Source organism: Misgurnus anguillicaudatus, chromosome 2 (assembly GCF_027580225.2).
Source record: "Misgurnus anguillicaudatus chromosome 2, ASM2758022v2, whole genome shotgun sequence".
NCBI lineage: Eukaryota > Metazoa > Chordata > Actinopteri > Cypriniformes > Cobitidae > Misgurnus > Misgurnus anguillicaudatus.
In genome coordinates this window covers 26,731,205-26,749,384 of record NC_073338.2, presented here as the reverse complement: position 1 = coordinate 26,749,384, position 18,180 = coordinate 26,731,205, and the positions used below count along the sequence as shown (strand labels likewise).

The 18,180-nt window shown below is 37.4% G+C and overlaps 1 protein-coding gene across 2 annotated transcripts in view; it reads left to right on the top strand.

Annotated features, from left to right (window-relative positions):
• The window catches only part of ppp2r3a (protein phosphatase 2, regulatory subunit B'', alpha), a 94,711-nt gene that overhangs the window by 8,133 nt on the left and 68,398 nt on the right, over positions 1-18,180 (top strand). Inside the window, exon 2 of one of the 2 annotated variants that reach the window (XM_073875619.1) lies at positions 8,960-9,026. The exons of the other annotated variant lie outside the window; for it this stretch is intronic. The gene's annotated coding sequence lies outside the window, so the exon portion shown is untranslated. The remainder of the gene's footprint in view (positions 1-8,959; positions 9,027-18,180) is intronic. 2 annotated transcript variants of the gene reach the window in all.

Below are 18,180 nucleotides of genomic sequence, written 5' to 3'. Positions count from 1 at the left end.
ATTTTCTGTCGATCTTCTTAGTACACGATGTAACTACAGAAGAGTCAAGTTTTAAATAGGAGAAATATCGAAACTCTTTGGTTATTTTTGAGCGTGATGCTAAATGGTCTAATCAGATTCAATGGATTATACTAAGCCAGTGTTTCCCACAGATCTGAAATTTACTTGTGGTGGTAGCTCGTGAAAAGGGCAATCATTATATCCACCGACAAAAAAATGTCTACTATACATGTGACAAAGAACTAATAATGTGTGACACAACACAATACTTTGATTTATTAAACATTAATATTAGTTTCACATTATAGTTCATTAATCTAACCACCCCAAACTTTCTTTGCCATAAACAAAGCTGACACTGTTTGTTAAAGCACCACGAAAACACTTTATGTTTTTGCACTGATATATGAAGCAATTTGATGACCCCTTTTATCAAACTCAATTATATACAATACTATGTACAGTATATTAATAGACAGTGCAGGTCTATAGATTATAAATGTGACTGATGCTATAATTTTAATAATTTCTATTAGTTAGGCACTTTTACTGCTTCTGCTTTCTATTTCTCTTTTGCCGATTAAAAAAGCTTAATCCACTCATTATTTCAGATTTAAAAGTCTACTTGCTGTCCCGATGACAGACTTTACATTACAGCTTTGTGTTTTTTTTATCCTGAGTCAGCTAGAGCTTTGATCATTCAGTATTAGCACTGCTTTTTGCTACAATCTCTGAGCAAACTGTTTAGATTTTAGTAAAGATATGGTCTATTAATTGTAAGATTATAAAAAAATGGGATAAAGAAAAAATGAAGCGGCGCGTGGTCGTGACAAGAGCAAGCTGTTATCGCCAAAGAAACCGGAGGCACGCTGAAACAGCACTCGAGCTTTGCGCTAGCGGCCGTTCTCCGATCGACTCGGGTTTTACACACAATATTAATCAGACTTGGGACCCGAAGTAATGAACTAGGACCGACCCGGCTGACCATTTAAAATATAAACCCGGAACCGTACGGGTCCCGCGTCCTCAGTAAAGAAAGACCTCTAATGGTAAAACTCTGCTCAAGTTCAGAAACATGAAAGGATACAATGTTACACTGAGGTTGCTTCGCGTCACACCCAATTCATTGAGAAACAGAGAGCATGTGAACGGACACTCAACGGGAGAGACACAACGTGCTTGCACGCAAAATGAAGCCAACTTGGATGCTATAAACACATATGCACATAAGCATATGCGAACATTTTGGTCGCAGTGTAGTTCCCTGGCTGCTCAGTTACCTCAGTATGTGCTGCAGTTCATCCAGTTTGCCGCGCTGGATGATGAGTTTATGATGCGTGCATCATCTTCACGCGGTCACCAGGCCCCCACCTTTCGATCTCTCTCGCGCGCGCTCTCTCTCTCTCTCTCTCTCTCTCTCTCTCTCTCTCGCTCGCGCGCTCTCTCTCTCTCGCTCTCTCCAAAACACGGGTCATCCAGTCGAGTTCAGAAAATATGGAAATTCGTAAAGTGATTTTTTTTTACCTGGGCGGGTCGCAATTAACCTGGGCGCACCGCCCAAGTAAAGCCTATGTATGGGAAACACTGCAAGCTATGCTAAAAGTGCTAGCACCAGACCCGGAGATCAGCTGAATTGATTCCAAAACGGTAAGAATCAAATGTTTAACTCTAGGGGAGCTGGAAAAGTTGTTAGGTAGGTGTGTCTCCAGCATAAACGTCAATAGATCATTACCATTTCTCAGTACCTATTACTGCAATGACTGGCCAGACAACTGACATTTATTTCTCTGCAGGGAATAAACTTTGAGCCCAAGCATAGTGTTTTTTGGAAAGATCTTAATTCTTGTTTTCTGGAAAACGCCCTGATTATAGGTGTGGTTCTTAGTAAGAAACAGAGTAGACTGGAACATTTGTGAAGGTTGCAACATGTCTACTTAACTGTAATTTCAATGCTAGGGTGTAAATGATAGGATAATACTGTATTAGACAATGTTAACTTCATAACTGATTGCATGTGCAAAAATACGTCCATGTGCATTATTCTAGTGACCTTTGAGCTACGTGTGGCTAAACTTGATTTGTATTTAGCTGCTGGTATTCTTTTTCACCCTATTTATTCTGGTGCATTACTGAACACAATGACACACTTCCTTCAGGCTGCATTTAAGTAGTTTCCATGGCTACAAACGTGCTTGCAGCTGGATGGGCAAAATGAGCAGACAGTATGGAAGGTAGCGTGCTCCCAAACCCCCTCCTTCTATTCGCTCTCTCCCTGAAGGTCTTGTTTTGGCAGACTAGGGAGGGATTTTTCGAGAGGCTTATTCTGCAGCTAAGATTAGGGGAAGTTTGATTGCACAGATGTTGCACACTAGCACAGGTGTGGTCTTAGTGAAGTGTTACTTGGAGCTGAATAAAAGAGATTGAGAGGTAAACACCTCTATGGGCATCAATTGGGAGTCAAGTAGGTACAGTACAGTATGTTGGGTTGCAGAGATGATCAAAGATAGGAGGTTTCCATCTGAACATTCTGCTTGGGAACCCTTTGTTAAAGACATAAGGGGCGTTAATGGCTATTGGACAAGATGAGATATGTGTTCGCTCTGCTTTTCGTATCGTTCAAAACTGTCCCAAAAACAACAATGAACATTTTTTAAGCAGAAGTGTTTTATTTTTTGTTAGAATAATTTTTTTATTATTATTTCAGATTATAGTCCATCAATCATAGGTTAAAAATATGAACACTCTAACTCTTTTAAAATATTGCTCTGTCTTAGTGATCGACCGATACTTATTTTTTTTAGACCGATACCAAATATCTGGATGCTTACGCGGTAACTGATATGCTCAACCAATTTTTATTTACTGTTATACTTCTGTTTTTGACACAATTACTACAACACTGAACTGAACAAACAATTATAACAGTCACTCCCTCTTTGTATACAGGGTAATAAATAGAGGCGTCTGAAAGAATGAAGAATAATGGATCGCTGGATAATATTAATTTAATGAATAATATCACTGGAATAATACATTGTCAGGAAAGTAACAAAAAACAAAACAGCTTATGTGTCATTGAATTTCTTAACTGGTATTTTATGTCAGGATAATTAATGTTTTGCTGTTGTAGTTTATGAAATTGCTGTTGACAAAGCGCTGTTTACCTATGCATTTACTCACGCATTAACTATATCAAACTGCCATAGCTCGCAGAGGTAATAAATAATTTATTAATATCCCAAAAATTAATTAAATTAATTAATATTTGAGTAAGTGTACTCAAAGTCATTTTAATGAAGTTGCGTCACTCCACCATCATATTTGCTGTGCACGCTGTTTTTAGCTCCTCTCCTGAGATGCTGTGACGAAATGGCGTTCAGCGCGCAATTCTCAAAACAGCCAAAAGATGGCGGCGTTTATGGGTCAATCCGATATTACAAAGCCAATATTCCATAATGGGAAAATGCTTAAATATGGGGGAAAATATCGGTAAACAGATTTATCGGTCAATCTCTACTCTGTTTTTGTACATAACTGGTTATAGAGAGTAACGTGAATATGTGCCGTAGAATGTAAAACTGTATTTATCTAGGCATAGATGAATAATATGAGTTTTGTACATGGTAATGACATATCGTGAGCCTCAAAACACTGTTGTTTCCTTGCTTCTAATGTAAACCTCGTGCATACAAAACACCACTGAAAAACAGGCCAATCTCAACATAACACAGACTGTGGCGTTACAATCACGATGTACACCCCAACATTAAAGGGACAATAAGTAGGGTTTTAAGTGTTTTATTAATCAAAATCAATGTCTTTATTCATGAATATGTCCTCGTTGGTGTCAAATGATTTTTGCCGATGATCTGACTTTTCTTTGTAAGCTTAGAATTTCTACTCTTTACTTACATTGGGCGGGTAAGTCCAATGAGGCTTCCATGTCGTTCCGCCGTATTGATAAACTATAATAGCAGAGAGGGACAAAAAGCACTAGCCTACCAACGCGTTTCCACAAGCGTTTTCATTCGGAACATGTGAACCAGCTGCAACGGACAAGGAGATCAGTGATTACATAATGGCTACCGTGGTTGCAACACGCATTTGGAAAGGCGAGGCGCTAGAGAGCACTGTTCGTTTGAATGCAAAATACAATTTCACCACTAGATGGAGGTAAATCCTACTTATTACCCCTTTAAATTACACATTAAAGTAATTAAAATGTTGTTACAATGCTAAAAAAAGTTGTGACTGCTGAGTTAGCGCTATATGCTAGTTAATGCTATATGCCAGCATTTAGGCTGAAGTTCTCTTATTGATGTTACAATTACTGTATGTTTTCCACAAACGTACCACTCAGAAGCGTTCATTAACGATCTCCAAACTGTTGATTATTCCTCAAATTCTGTATCTTTGTCTGATACAGGCTCAAACATAAGGTCTGTTTACACACACGCACAGATCTACTGAATGAGCTGCTCTGAGAAACAGCCAATCAGAGCACAGCTTAACGTTATTATTCATGACCCTTTCAAATAAGGTAATAATAGACCATTTCATTTTGGGGGCAAATCCTAGGGTTGTAAATAGATAATCATCTCTGGATAATTTTTGCACTTAATAAAGCTGCATACCTTCTATAATTTAACACATCGTTTCTATGCATTCTTTGGCACCTTTAATGATAATAGTTTATTTTTTATTGTTTGTGAACTAAGTTTATCAACAAACAAAGATTTAAAATATCAAAACAATGGAGTAGTTGCATTACATATCCTAAGAGAATGATATGTCTGGAATTTTGTTTTTCTGTCTGATGCTGGAATACCTCCATTCAATGGTCTTATTTCACTTGTCTTCACTTCAGAAATGTAAACATGCAGAGTTTGTTATTAACATCCGGTTCCTCCCTGGGTGGATCACCTACTGTATGGCTAAAAATTGTAACTGTTTGTATCCCTCCTTTACAAACATATTAAAACGTTCCTGTAGGAGCTTGTTGTTAAAGGGATTGGCCTTATTATCCTTTTGTTAATTTAGGGATGTGACGGGTAATGTGTAAAGGCCTGACTGAATCTCAAACTTAAGATAACGTGTGTGTGATCAATGGTAAAAGTCAAACTTGTTAGAAAAAAGCAACCTGTTACAGTGTTTGTTTTTGACTGTTGTTTTGATAAGATGTTATATCATTAGCATCTGCCAAACTAGGTCCTATCACGCTGCATGTTAAAACGGGACAGAGTTATATTTGCATGTTTACCTCGAGGTCAGGTCAACACTGAGCTCATCTGAAGGTTTCTAAAAATACTGACTTTAAATAGCCCAACATCATCTTTGGGGTTATAAGTTCAGTAGCTGCCCAAATAGGCTCATAGGTATATATCCTACAGTACTTATGGTAAGTATTTGGGTCAGTCTCCCAAAACATGTCAGGAACCTGTCCAGGTAATATATTTGACCCTAAAAAAAGCAATGATGTTTTTTACCTCCACCGTTACTGTAAAAAGCATTAAAGGAAAACACCACAGTTTTTCATTATTTTACTATATTCTTAACTTAGACGAATTAATACACCTATCTATTTTCAATGCATGCACTTTTAATCTTTGCACAAACAGGGATGAATTTAACCTCTCTACGCGCACTAGCTCGGGGGCGGCATGACGTCAGTTTTTTTTTAACGCTGCTTACAATATCTATATAGCCCACTGTCTACAAACATTAATAATATTAACATTACTATAAATCGTTTAAAAGGTCTACGGGTTTAGCATCAGTATATGGTCTCTGTTTTGAGATAGAGATGCTCTAGCATCATAAATGTAGTATTTTGTGACAGAAGTCCAGATGACAACATGCAAAATATAAACAGGACTTCTTACCTTTGAGTTGATATAACGACAGCGAGTCGAATCCAGTCTGTTTCAGATGTGTGAATAACTCATGAAAACCGTCTAATAGAATGCATCCAATGACCATTTTTGTCCACAAATGCGTATAATCTAGGGCTGCCACAATGATTAAATAAACGTCTCATTGTGATTGCTTGACCTCATCACGATGATTTCAGATCACTGAAATGATTGCACATCTCTCTAAAAACACAAGGGGAAGCTGCGATGCCTGTATAAACGAGACCGTATCAGATTACTTTAAAATGTGTGTGTTTGTGTATTAATATTAACTGCTAGGTAAACCTTGCAAAATATTTAATTTAAATAATCACAACAATATGTGAAAATTAGATAATGAATTAGATAACGAATCCAACAATCTTTGTGTGACGTTTTATTTCCTGGTGTGGAAACTGCATTTTATATGCTAATAAAAGGATAATAATAATAAGAACGAGCGTGTATGCATTTTTGATCCTATAGACCCCTTCACGGTTCACGTCACAGGCTGTTCCCACTGCGCATGTCGGGGTCAGAAAAGTCATTACAGCAGATTGAGTTGCGTATTATTTGGTATCGTCAAAAATGCATACTTACGTCGTGGGCTGTGAAAATCGCACCAGGTCTTCCGTTAAGTTTTCGCGATTCATGCAGAATCTCAAAAACAAAAAAATACAACATCTGCGTCTGCAAGCAATTAACGTGCAGACTGGGACAATGCAAAGATCAAAGAGGCTTGTGTTTGTAGTGCTCACTTCATTTGAGGTAAGTCATCATTTTCAGCACTGTTAGATTAAATTATAAAGCCTAAATGGTATGAACAGTTCGACCCCGTGCTGCGCGCGCACCCGATAGTCATTCAATGTTTACAAACCTTGAAGGGGTCTATTGACCTCAAACGTGAAACATAACTTCTTTAGACTTGTGGCTTTGGCATCATTGCATTTCTAGGTTTACACACACATTAACCATTAAGATTTTTAGTATTAAAAGATTTATTACAATGTACTTCAGTCTCTTTAACTTTTTAAATTTTTAACTTTCTAATGATACCATAGTTATGCTTATAATTTAAATGGTTAAAGGAATAGTCTACCCTTTTGCCATATTAAACTATGTTATTACCTCAACCTAGACGAATTAATACATACCTATCTTTTTTCAATGCATGCACTGTACAGCGCGTTGTGAATGTGTTAGCATTTAGCCTAGCCCTATTCATTCCTATGGTACCAAAAAAAAAGTTTTATTTTGTGGCACCATACTTACTGGTATAACTCCTCATGTAACAGTCTTTAAATAGGGAAAACATGGAAGTGTTTGGTGGCTTCCCTGTTTGGTACCATAGGAATGAATAGGGCTAGGCTAAATGCTAATGTCACAGTTCTCTTAACTAAAAGATGACAAACACGCAGGAATATAAAACTTACAGGACTTTAATCACGATGGACAGCAAAACACGATGACAAGGGTACATACAGACGAGATCAGACAATGGACAGGCACATGAGGGCAAACTATAAAGGGTGAGTGTTAATGACAAGCAGCTGTAACTAATGACAACGATTAACAAACACAGGTGAGACTAATTAAAGGTAACAAACACAAGAAGCAATGATGAACATGAATTGAAACAAACTAAACAGAACTAAAACCCTGACAGCTAACACATTCATGACGCGCTGTACAGTGCACACATTGAAAAAAGATAGATATGTATTAATTTGTCTAAGTTGAGGTAATAACATAGTTTAATATGGCAAAAGGGTAGACTATTCCTTTAAGTAAAAACAACCCTTTTAGTGAACATAGGTCTTTTCATTGTTTGGGCCAGAGTGGGGGTGCTTTTCAAGAGGTTAAAAGCCACCAGACACTTCCTATTTAAAGATTTTTACATGAGTAGTTACACGAGTAAGTATGGTGGCACAAAATAAAACTTTAGTTTGGAGCCATAGGAATGAATGGGGCTAGGTTAAATGCTAACACATTCACAACGCGCTGTACAAAGATTAAAAGTGCACGCATTGAAATAAGATTGGGATGTATTAATTTGTCTAAGTTGAGGTAAGAACATCGTAAAATATTGAAAAACAGTGGTGTTTTCCTTTAAATTTATAAATAAAATGAATGTGTTGCAGTAATGGGAGGTGGCCAATGACATGTTTTGTAAGGTTCATCAGAATGCTAAACGACTTTTAATTAACTAAAAGTTTAGAAGTGGACATAGGTTTGGTCAGTCCTATGACAGTTATATACCCTAGCCAGGTCCAAAGGCCAAGAAAAATAATCCTTCAAAGCTCTAGGATTTCAGCCCCGGCCAAGAAAAATATAGCATGGACCACAGAAGTCTTGCACCTACTCAATCATGATCTTTTCTTTTTCGTGTCATGGTACGAGCTGTGGCCTCACTATCCCTTTGGGTAATGTGAATTGAAACTTACATTGATACATAATAATTTTGGTAAGGCCTAAGTAACAATTTAAATGTGGCTTCAAAAAACCACTGATTACTTCGTAGGCATTTTTTTTATTAAGTGCGTCTACCCAGAGTCCCTCAGTGCTGTGGTAATTGAAGACCTTTAATAAAATGAAGATTATTAATGGAAAATGATGGAAATGGTTGTGAAAAAATTTATATTACAGAATAAATGGGAAATGGGAAAGCACTATAATGTTAATGGTCTATGCAGTTTTCCATGATGGAAGAAACTGGACCTCAGTATTTTTTGAAAAAAAAAAGCACTAGTTCAGTGGTTACATTGCACACAGGTGCCAGTGAGTCATTTACTGTAAGAGTAAGACTTACATGGAACGAAATGGTTCATATTCTGGTGCTTCATGGTGTCATATAGCACTGCATTGTGGTTTGAATTAGTCATCTTCAAGGAAAAAACTTCACAAAGTCTTAGTTTTACGGTTCAGTTATTGTCCTACATAAAGGGTGTACAGCATATCTGTCTTTCATTTAAACAAAAAGCTTTTTTCTGTAGTGAAAATGTCATTGTTGGCTTACATTTTAACAACACCCATGCAACTGATTCAGTGTTGTCCTCCTTATTCCACAGGTAGCGGTAAGAATTTCTCTGAAATGTGAGAGGTGTGCTGTGCCAGAGCTGGACTCGCAAAAAACAGGTAATGAATATGAGCAGGTAGCTAAAACTAAACCCATGTGATTGTTGACAGATGGTGCTCGTTTGTTTTCCTTGCCTAATTTACCTCATAAACATGCTGCATTTTGTTTTACTGGAGTTTTACAAATGTAATACCTGCAGAAGGCAGAGCTACAGTATTACACTTTTACCACTGCACCACTGAGCCCCAAAGGCACCATACCAAACACCTGCGTGGACGCTCAAACTGAGTAATCATCTATTTTTCCTTTGTTTTACAAGTAGGTTAATGTAATATTTCTGACAAGGGACCTTTTCGAATGCCATTGACTGAACTGCAACATTGTAGCAATAACACAGCCTGTAACCCTCAATTGTATTCACTTTAAAATAAAGTTTGTTTCAGTCAGATGAAAAGAGAATCTCTCAGTCGATGTGAAAAGTCAGCCGTGCTCTTAACCTATAAATCAAGACGGCTTTGTGTAAGACTCTGCATGGTCCACTTCAGTGTAGCCAGTGCTCGGATACATACTGTAGCCTACATAAGTCACACGTACTGCGATGATGGTAAAACAACCGAACAATCTGGCCTCAGTCTCACGGGACATTCTTAAGGAGTGAAGTAAGACTGACCCAGGAAACATCTCAGCATTTTATTCTTTGGATTATATCTCCTTATGGGAAAATACAGTCACCACACCCTCTTGGTGTAGTTCCCTTTAAAAAAAGCAGACAAAGCACTGGATCAAATTTATATAAATTTGTGTCTGCACAGTGAAACCTTGAAATTTATAATCAACAGAAAGAGAAATCCAGTCAGTGTTTTATAGATTGAGAAAAACAGACAGATGATGTCACAAGTTCAGCAGGTTTTTATAGTTTTTGTTATAATGTTGTGATATAAAAAAATGAAAATGTCATTTTTGAGGTGTTTTGTGTGACTCATCTTTTGGAAGCTTCATTATGATGTCAGCTTGTATTTATAAAGCACAAGGTTCCTCTGTTTCACCTCTCTTACGATATAAAAGGCAGATTTTGATTTTACTGATTTATAACTAAATATAAACTGTCTAAATATAAACTAAACTAAATATAAACTGTCTTTAAAGGGACACTCCACTGTTTTTTGAAAATAGGCTCATTTTCCAGCCCCCCTAGAGTTAAACATTTGATTTTTACCGTTTTGGAATCCATTCAGCCGATCTCCGGGTCTGGTGGTACCACTTTTAGCATAGCTTAGCATAATCTATTGAATCTGATTAGACCATTAGCATCGCACATAAAAATGACCAAAAAGTTTGGATATTTTTCCTATTTAAAACTTGACTCTTCTGTAGTTTCATCGTGTACTAAGACCGATAGAAAATTAAAAGTTGCAATTTTCCAAGCTGATATGGCTAGGAACTATACTCTCATTCTGGTGTAATAAAGGACTTTGCTACCATACCATGGCTGCAGCAGGCGCAATGATATTACGCAGCACCCGAAAATAGTCCCTTTGGTAACTTTTAATAGCAGGGGACTATTTTCAGGCGCTGTGTAATATAATTAATAAAATATCGGAACTCTTTGGTCATTTATCAGCACGATGCTAATGGTCTAATCCAGTGTTCTTCAACCCTGGTCCTGGAGGACCCCCTTCCAGAAAGTTTTAGATGTCTCCTTATTTAAAACACCTGAACCAACTCATCAGCCTCCTTCCAGAATGTCTCCCTAACAAGCTGGTAAGTTAAAACAGGTGTGTTGATTAAGGAGACATCTAAAACATTCTGGAAGGGGGTCCTCCAGGACCAGGGTTGAAGAACACTGGTCTAATCAGATTCAATGGATTATGCTAAGCTATGCTAAAAGTGGCACCACCAGACCCGGAGATCAACTGAATGGATTCCAAAATGGTAAAAATCGAGTGTTTAACTCTAGGGGAGCTAGAAAATGAGTCTGTTTTCCCTTTAATGATTTACATCACGCAATAGTTTTTTGTTCTCACATTAATTGTCCCTGATCAAGAGAATATATTTTAGATGTAATGATTTCAGTGAAAGTCAATATTAGGTTGTAAATAATACCTTAAGTATATTTGCTTATTAATTACACTTTTATTGCACCGTTGAAACTATTATTGTGTCATAAATCATGGCTGACGGACATGTGGAGTTCTGTTTTTCAACTGCTATGAGTTTTCCTCTGACGGTCTTAATCACAGGTTTACAACACAGTCTGCAGACTTTATTTGTTGGGTTGGAACAACTGTTTTAAAATGCTGAGGTCTTGGTTCTTATAAAAACAGTGCTAGCTCGAAGACCGAACTTTTTCTTTTAATGAAAGACTGGACACCTTTTTACTCAAAGCCATGAATAAATAAATAAATAAATCCATGTGTTTTTACTTAGACGTGTCTAGAACCCAATGTATGTTACTTAACAAAAGTCTAAAGGTCTCTGCACTATGTGGCTATGCGCATTGTGCATAATAGTAGTAAACCCATCCCATAGGAACGAGTTCGTGAAGCTTAAGGGAAAACACAAGCATCTGGTTGGAGACTATATGACTCTATCTGTCATTTCTGATCGAGTCGAGTACAAGCAGCCCACAGTGATGTGCGTGAGGCATGTCTCCCTGTGGCCCCGTGGGTTTTGTGGGAGAGCAATCGTTTTATTTTCCCCTGAAAAATAGTTGGCAAATGACATGATTTTTAGTTTTAATGCTTTTACGTAACCATTGCTAGGGCCAATTTGAATTGCTTTCTTTTATAATATATATATCACAATTTTGAAAAGCAATAAATGCTTGCATTTTCCACATCTCCATTATTATTTATTGTTTGTCACTGTTTGGTCAGGAGAGAGCACACAACGTATGTGTTATGGGTGATCAGGGCATTCAGACTAATAAATAATAGTCTGAAAAGAGCATGCACGTCATGCATTGCTCTGCCTCGTTTCTCTTATCCCTAAATCCTTCTAAACTTGAGAACAAATGTATAGTCCTCTGAGAGACTAAAGCTCCAAATGCATGAGTCAGAACCTGGAGAGCGACCTGCTCTTCCAGCTTTGACCAGTCTCTATTTTTGAGTCTGACTCGGGTGTAACTAATTGAAAGTAGCCATGCTACTAACTTAGCTCCACATTTTTAGAGTGAGATTAGCTTAGTTGTTTTTTAAATAGTGTCACTTTTCCAGTAATTCGTTACACATTTTCAACAATTAGTTGAAGGAGTTGCTGTTTTTTCTAATTGAAAGGGACTTACTGTAGCTTTAGAACTAAACAATAATTAAAAGATTTTTCTCTCATGTGAAGCATTTGTTCGATTCATTTTAGTCAGTCTGCTAATTCAGAGATGTATAAAAAAAACTTTAATTTAATTTCTATTTTGGACATGGTTTTACTCAGTCAATATTAAAGGAACGGTATGTAGGATTGTGGCCAAAACTGGTATTGCAATCACAAATATGACAACATAAACATCAGTTGAGGGCTGCAACTCCACTTTTTAAATGACAATATTTTGGCCAGACCACTAGGGCTGAACGATGTGAGGAAAAGTTGCGATGTGCGATGACATTGCTTAATGTTGCGATGACGATGTGAGTTGCGATAAAAAATGTTTTTCATGTTTTAGGGGCCATTCACATGTCGCGCCTAAAAACACGTGGAAAACACTAGACACGTAGGTTATTGTCATATGACCTGCACGATTGCGCTTGTGTCATTCTGAAAAGTTAAAATGTTTTTGAAATACCTGGAAAAAACGAGCGTGTCGCGACCGCGGCACTTCCAGAGCACACATACATTTGAAATAATGAACTTGAGCGCGCAATAGACACAACATCAGAATCACCGCTTCCAAAGTACCTGTGTTTGCGGCGTCATCTCTCCTAAATCCAAAATAATTCCATGATATAGCTGAAGTGCTGTTCATTTTCACCACAAGGTCTTCGTCTAACAACACATTTTCCTCACTCTTCTCTCCTTCCTCTGCCATCGTTTTTGCTAACAGGCACAGCGTCGCAACTGACACCTCACAAATCAATCTGAGCGTAGCTGACTTGGGGTTTCCCCTGATTGCCCTAATACCATGAACGCGCAAACCATCGCTGCGTCCGAAACCGCCCACCTCCATACTATATAGTAGGCAATGTCGTGCTTTTTGCATACTATATAGTATGGTCGTAGGCGATTTCGGACGCAGCACGTCTTCAAGACTAAACGTGATAGGTCAAACGTTTATTACATGCGCTTACTGTTTTCCCTTCATTCATCGCGTCAAGGCTGTCTGTTGCGATGCGTTCATCGCGTGAGTTCATATCGCGATGATGATGAAAATTCTATGTATCGTTCAGCCCTACAGACAACTGTTGTTAGTGATATAAGTATTTGAAATGAAAATGATTTCTTAATGTCTAGTGACATATGAGGGCGATTTTATGATTAATTGATATTAATTTCTTACATACTGTTCCTTTAAACATATCAAGGTTATATTTCACAGAATGATCTTTATGTAGGATGATTTTACTGTATGTAGAAAACATTCAATCACAAAAATACAGGTTTACATGTAGGGCCACTCTACTTCTTATCACTGTTTATAGTTTAATTGATTGTATACTTACTGATAATGCTGATACTCAATAAAGATTACAAGTAGCTTTGAACATAGGACACTGGTCTGATTTCTGTAAAGCTGCTGTTTCCATGCTACTAGTAAATGACACTCACTGAAGCTGATTGGACGGTCCTTTTTTGACTTTAGAGGTTTGAGCAGCACTTAGACTTAATGGAGGCAAACCACAGATCTCTGTTACGAAGTGCACTTTAAAACCGAGCCGTCTTCTCCAAGAGTGGGTTGTGACGTTAGGGAAGTGGAGCCACTCTGTCTCTGTCAGACAGCTGAAGATGGATGTGTGAAGCCTGTATGCTGTCTCTTACATGGCACAGTCTCGACTATCCAGACCTGATCCAAGGATCACATGCACGAAGACAAAACTAAGAATAGACTACAAACAGTTTGCTTTTAATTAAATAGTAAGTGGGTGGCAGCAAAAGTAGACCAATAGACCAAATTGGTCTGCCGATTGCGGTGCAAGTTAAACGGATTATTGGAAAGAATGGGAACATCCTTCAGGTTGATGAGACTTTGAGAGATGTGTTTAAAGAACATCCTGGCTTTCTTTTTAAACGTGCCCCAACAAATAAGGACAGGTTGGTGAGGAGCCATTTTTTCAGCTGCGGGACGGATACTTGGCTGGAACTTCAACTGGTAACTGCAATTATTGTGTGAATATGGTTAAAACTGAAATGTAATAGGAAATTTGAGATTTAATGGTTTTATTAATTGTAATTCCAAGTATGTTGTATCAGATTGGAAGGTCCCTGAAAATGTTTTTATGTGAACATGACATAAAGGAAGTTGACAGAAAGAGAAGCAGAAGATAGATATGCAATTCGGACTGGAAATGTGAATTATCCAATTGAGAAACGTTATGTACATGCCAAACATCATAACAACATAATGATTACAAATTACCAAACAAGGTAATTGGTATAAAACAAGTGTCATGTCAGTTTTGTTTGGCACCCTGATGAAGGCCTATATATTTATATGTGTGTGCCTGGATGTGAAATCGTTCATTTTTTGATGTATGGTTAGCCAATTGTTGCTATTTCTTTACAGTTTCTTCTTATGGCCCACATGTTACACATAATTTCCCAAGGAACCAACGTTTATTCTCATACTTGATATAACTAAACACTCTGGGGATTTCTTTTAATGTATTGCCAGCCAAATGGTATTTTGAGCCACATTGTGTTAAAGCTGTAATCAACAATGCTTAACTAAAAGTCGCTGATTCTGTCTTAAATATAGTTATACAGTATGCCTAAGTCCTTAATTAAATCACTTTATCTCCATAGGAGAATATTGGCTGCTGTTAGACTACTACATCGCGTTAAAGGTCCCATAGCATGAAAATCTGACTTCTTTCATGTTTAAAGCGGAAGTCCACCCTAAAACAACATTATGCTCCAACACCATATTTTATGCTGCCATCAAATGTACTCACTCCATATAAAAAATGTAAGCTTTTAACTGCTACAGTAACGGTGATTTGACGGGTCTACAAATCACCGGAAGAAAAATGCATGACTACATAATTCTGAACATTCTAAATGGGGGCGTGTCTTGAGGCGAGATGATTGACAGTAGATAATAACGTTCTTTGATTGACAGCTGCACAGGATGAGCTAACATTAGCTTGCTTTGCTCGTGTTCATAATAACAACAAAATGATAATAACTTTCTACGTAGTATTTTTACCGTAGTTACACAAACAAGCTACAACTAAGCCAAGTTATGTTTTAGATATTTTTCCGCAGAAGTCCGCAGAAAAACTGGGCTGAAAACAGTAATCGAAATCTGCCTGACGAAAGTGCTGGCTGCATATTTTAAATTTTCGAGTAGTAGTAGCACAGGTTCTAGTCATCTTTTATCGAGGGTTTTGGTGATTTCCTCTTCAGAGACTGTAAAAGCGGACATACTCTTTGTTTGGGTTCGTCTGCTGGCTAACTTCAAATTGACTTGAGTTGATTTGAGAGCAGGTTGAGCGGTAAAAGAAGTTATTTAGGTTGTTCAACTTCATGCGGCGCCGCAAGAATCGACAGCCGGATGATGTCAAAGTACCGCGAGTTTGCTTTTAAATCGCTTTCGCGGAACCTTGACGTCTTCAGGCTGTCGGTTTTTGCGCCGCCGCATGAAGTCAAACAAACCTGAAGGCTGCATCGATCATTGGTTAGTGGGTGGAGCTAATGACTCAGTTTTGCACAGGGCATTCTGGTTAATTGAGTCCATCAAAGACCGTTATGAAAATTCCGCTTCAACACACTATCAATCTAATAATCGAAGTCTTGCAAATTTATTTTTTTTCTCATGTAAATGCAAAATGGACATAAATCACCCGTGACAACAGGCTAAAATGTCTAGGGTTCAATTCCACTTTAAGTGCTATAATTGGGTTCCCGGGGCTTCTATAAACCTAGAAAACATGAAAAAGATCAACCCAATAACTTAATTTTTGTAAACCATTCTCTGCAAGCACATGAAAAATTAGGTCATTGAAATTTTTATGATGTCATAAGTGGATCTTATTATAATAATACCGCCCCTTAATCTGCGATATCGAACCACGGCACTGCCATTTAGTGCAGATAGAAAGAGAGAGAAAAAATATTATAATCTATAATATATATGACACCATTGAGTTTCAATTTTAACAAACTACCATCATTGTGATCAGTGTTTGCATTTCATCAGCTCATTTGCATTTTAAAGGACACCCAAAACGGCACATTTTTTTCTCGCAACTACAAAGTGTCAATTTTAACATGCTATAATAAATTATCTGTGGGGTATTTTAAGCTTAAACATCACATATGTACTCTGGGGACACCAAAGACTTATTTTACGTCTTAAAAAAGTCTCGTGACATGGTACCTTTAAGACTGAAGCTTCTGTAAAATAGAAAATACCAAGGACATAAACAGCAAAATATCTGAACAGTTTATACGGCAGTTTTTGAAACACCCATATTAATAACAGAGATTTGATGAAGTATTTTAAAAACTTAACCAGCACCCTTATATCTGGCTTATATTTAGCTTTCTAAAAAATATTTACAGTTTCACATGCAAAGAAAACTCCACCCTATATCGTCAACATTAGAAGGCTGTTGGACTCGCATTCTAACAGTCTCATGTCTCATAATAAAACATAACACCGGCTCCATATCGCACTGCATGTTGGAGCTCTGTAGCCCACATGCTGCCATCTATATTATTCTTTTCTTCACCTCATTAGCAGACAGCAACCAAAGCAAACCCACCCAAGCCCATATATAAATTCATCAGTCAGCTTAATGCAATCTGCACAGAATGGCCTTACATGGACAGATATTGGTTTAATCACAGCTTTTGCTTGGTATAAGAGAGACTTTACTCCAAGAGCCATTAACCATGGGTGCAGAATGAGTGAAGCTGGAGAGTAGTCTGGTGGGATATTGCTTACCGTTTAATATTTGATAATGGCAGAGTAATTGCTTCTGATTATTATATATCATCATGTGTAAGAAGCTTTACACAGGGGTTTGACAGTTATGGGTCCTGTAATGAAGACAAATGTCTCTCATTAATCAGGGTAGATCTTTGCAGGATTAAAAAGGTCTAGGGTTCCATTAGAATTAAATCTTTCTTAAGTTTGCTTACATACACACACACACAGATGCATGCTGGTAATGCTTAATAATTAGACTGCATGGATGGTCATGTCAACTCTGATTTGTTTCCTTTTATCTCCATGTTTACTGAAGACCTTTTACTGGCATTCTGTTAGCTGACTTAATGTGTGCATATTTTTGGGGTGATGTCTGTTTATATTTTGAAAATGCATTTAAACGTGAATTGTTTTTTTCTGCTATGTTGGTTATTTAAATGAGCTCATTTGTCATTGTAGTGTTCATCTTTAAGAACCCTACATGTTTTTTTTTTCAATCAGGCACTGCTTTGGTCTGTAATTTAAAATGCATTTGACATGTTCGATTTCAGGGTTAGGATTAGAGGTCGACCGATATGGCCTTTTTTTCTGGCCGATGCCGATATTTAGAAATCAGGGCAGCCGATGGCCGATATGTTTGGCCGATTTTCTTTATGTACATAATAATCAAAATGTTCTCATCATTAGCAGATATTTTAAATGTAAAATGTCACTATTTAAGTCAAAGTATTTTTAAAAATTGTGACTGGTCTTTCTGAAGAGTTTTACAACCTCCTCTGCACCATGCATTTATCAGACACAGATATTACCTGACACTCTGCTGTCATCATCTTTGATCAGTTTTTTCCCATGGCTTTTATTGCTTTGTAGCATAAAATCCTTATTTGGTAGACCTGATGAATTATTTATTCATCACAAAGTTAACATAGTAAATGTCTATGTTTTTCAGTTGAGACTGTTATTCAGGGCAAATCTTTCTAAACACATTTACATTCTCATTTCTGAGGCGCTATAAGTGACTGATTGTGCTGACAGTGACGTCTTGTGAGTTTAGTGTTGGGACAGATCTGTTGTTTCAACCGTTCATTCAAACGAATCCGTTCAAAGGAGTCAGTTCGCGAATCGGACACTGT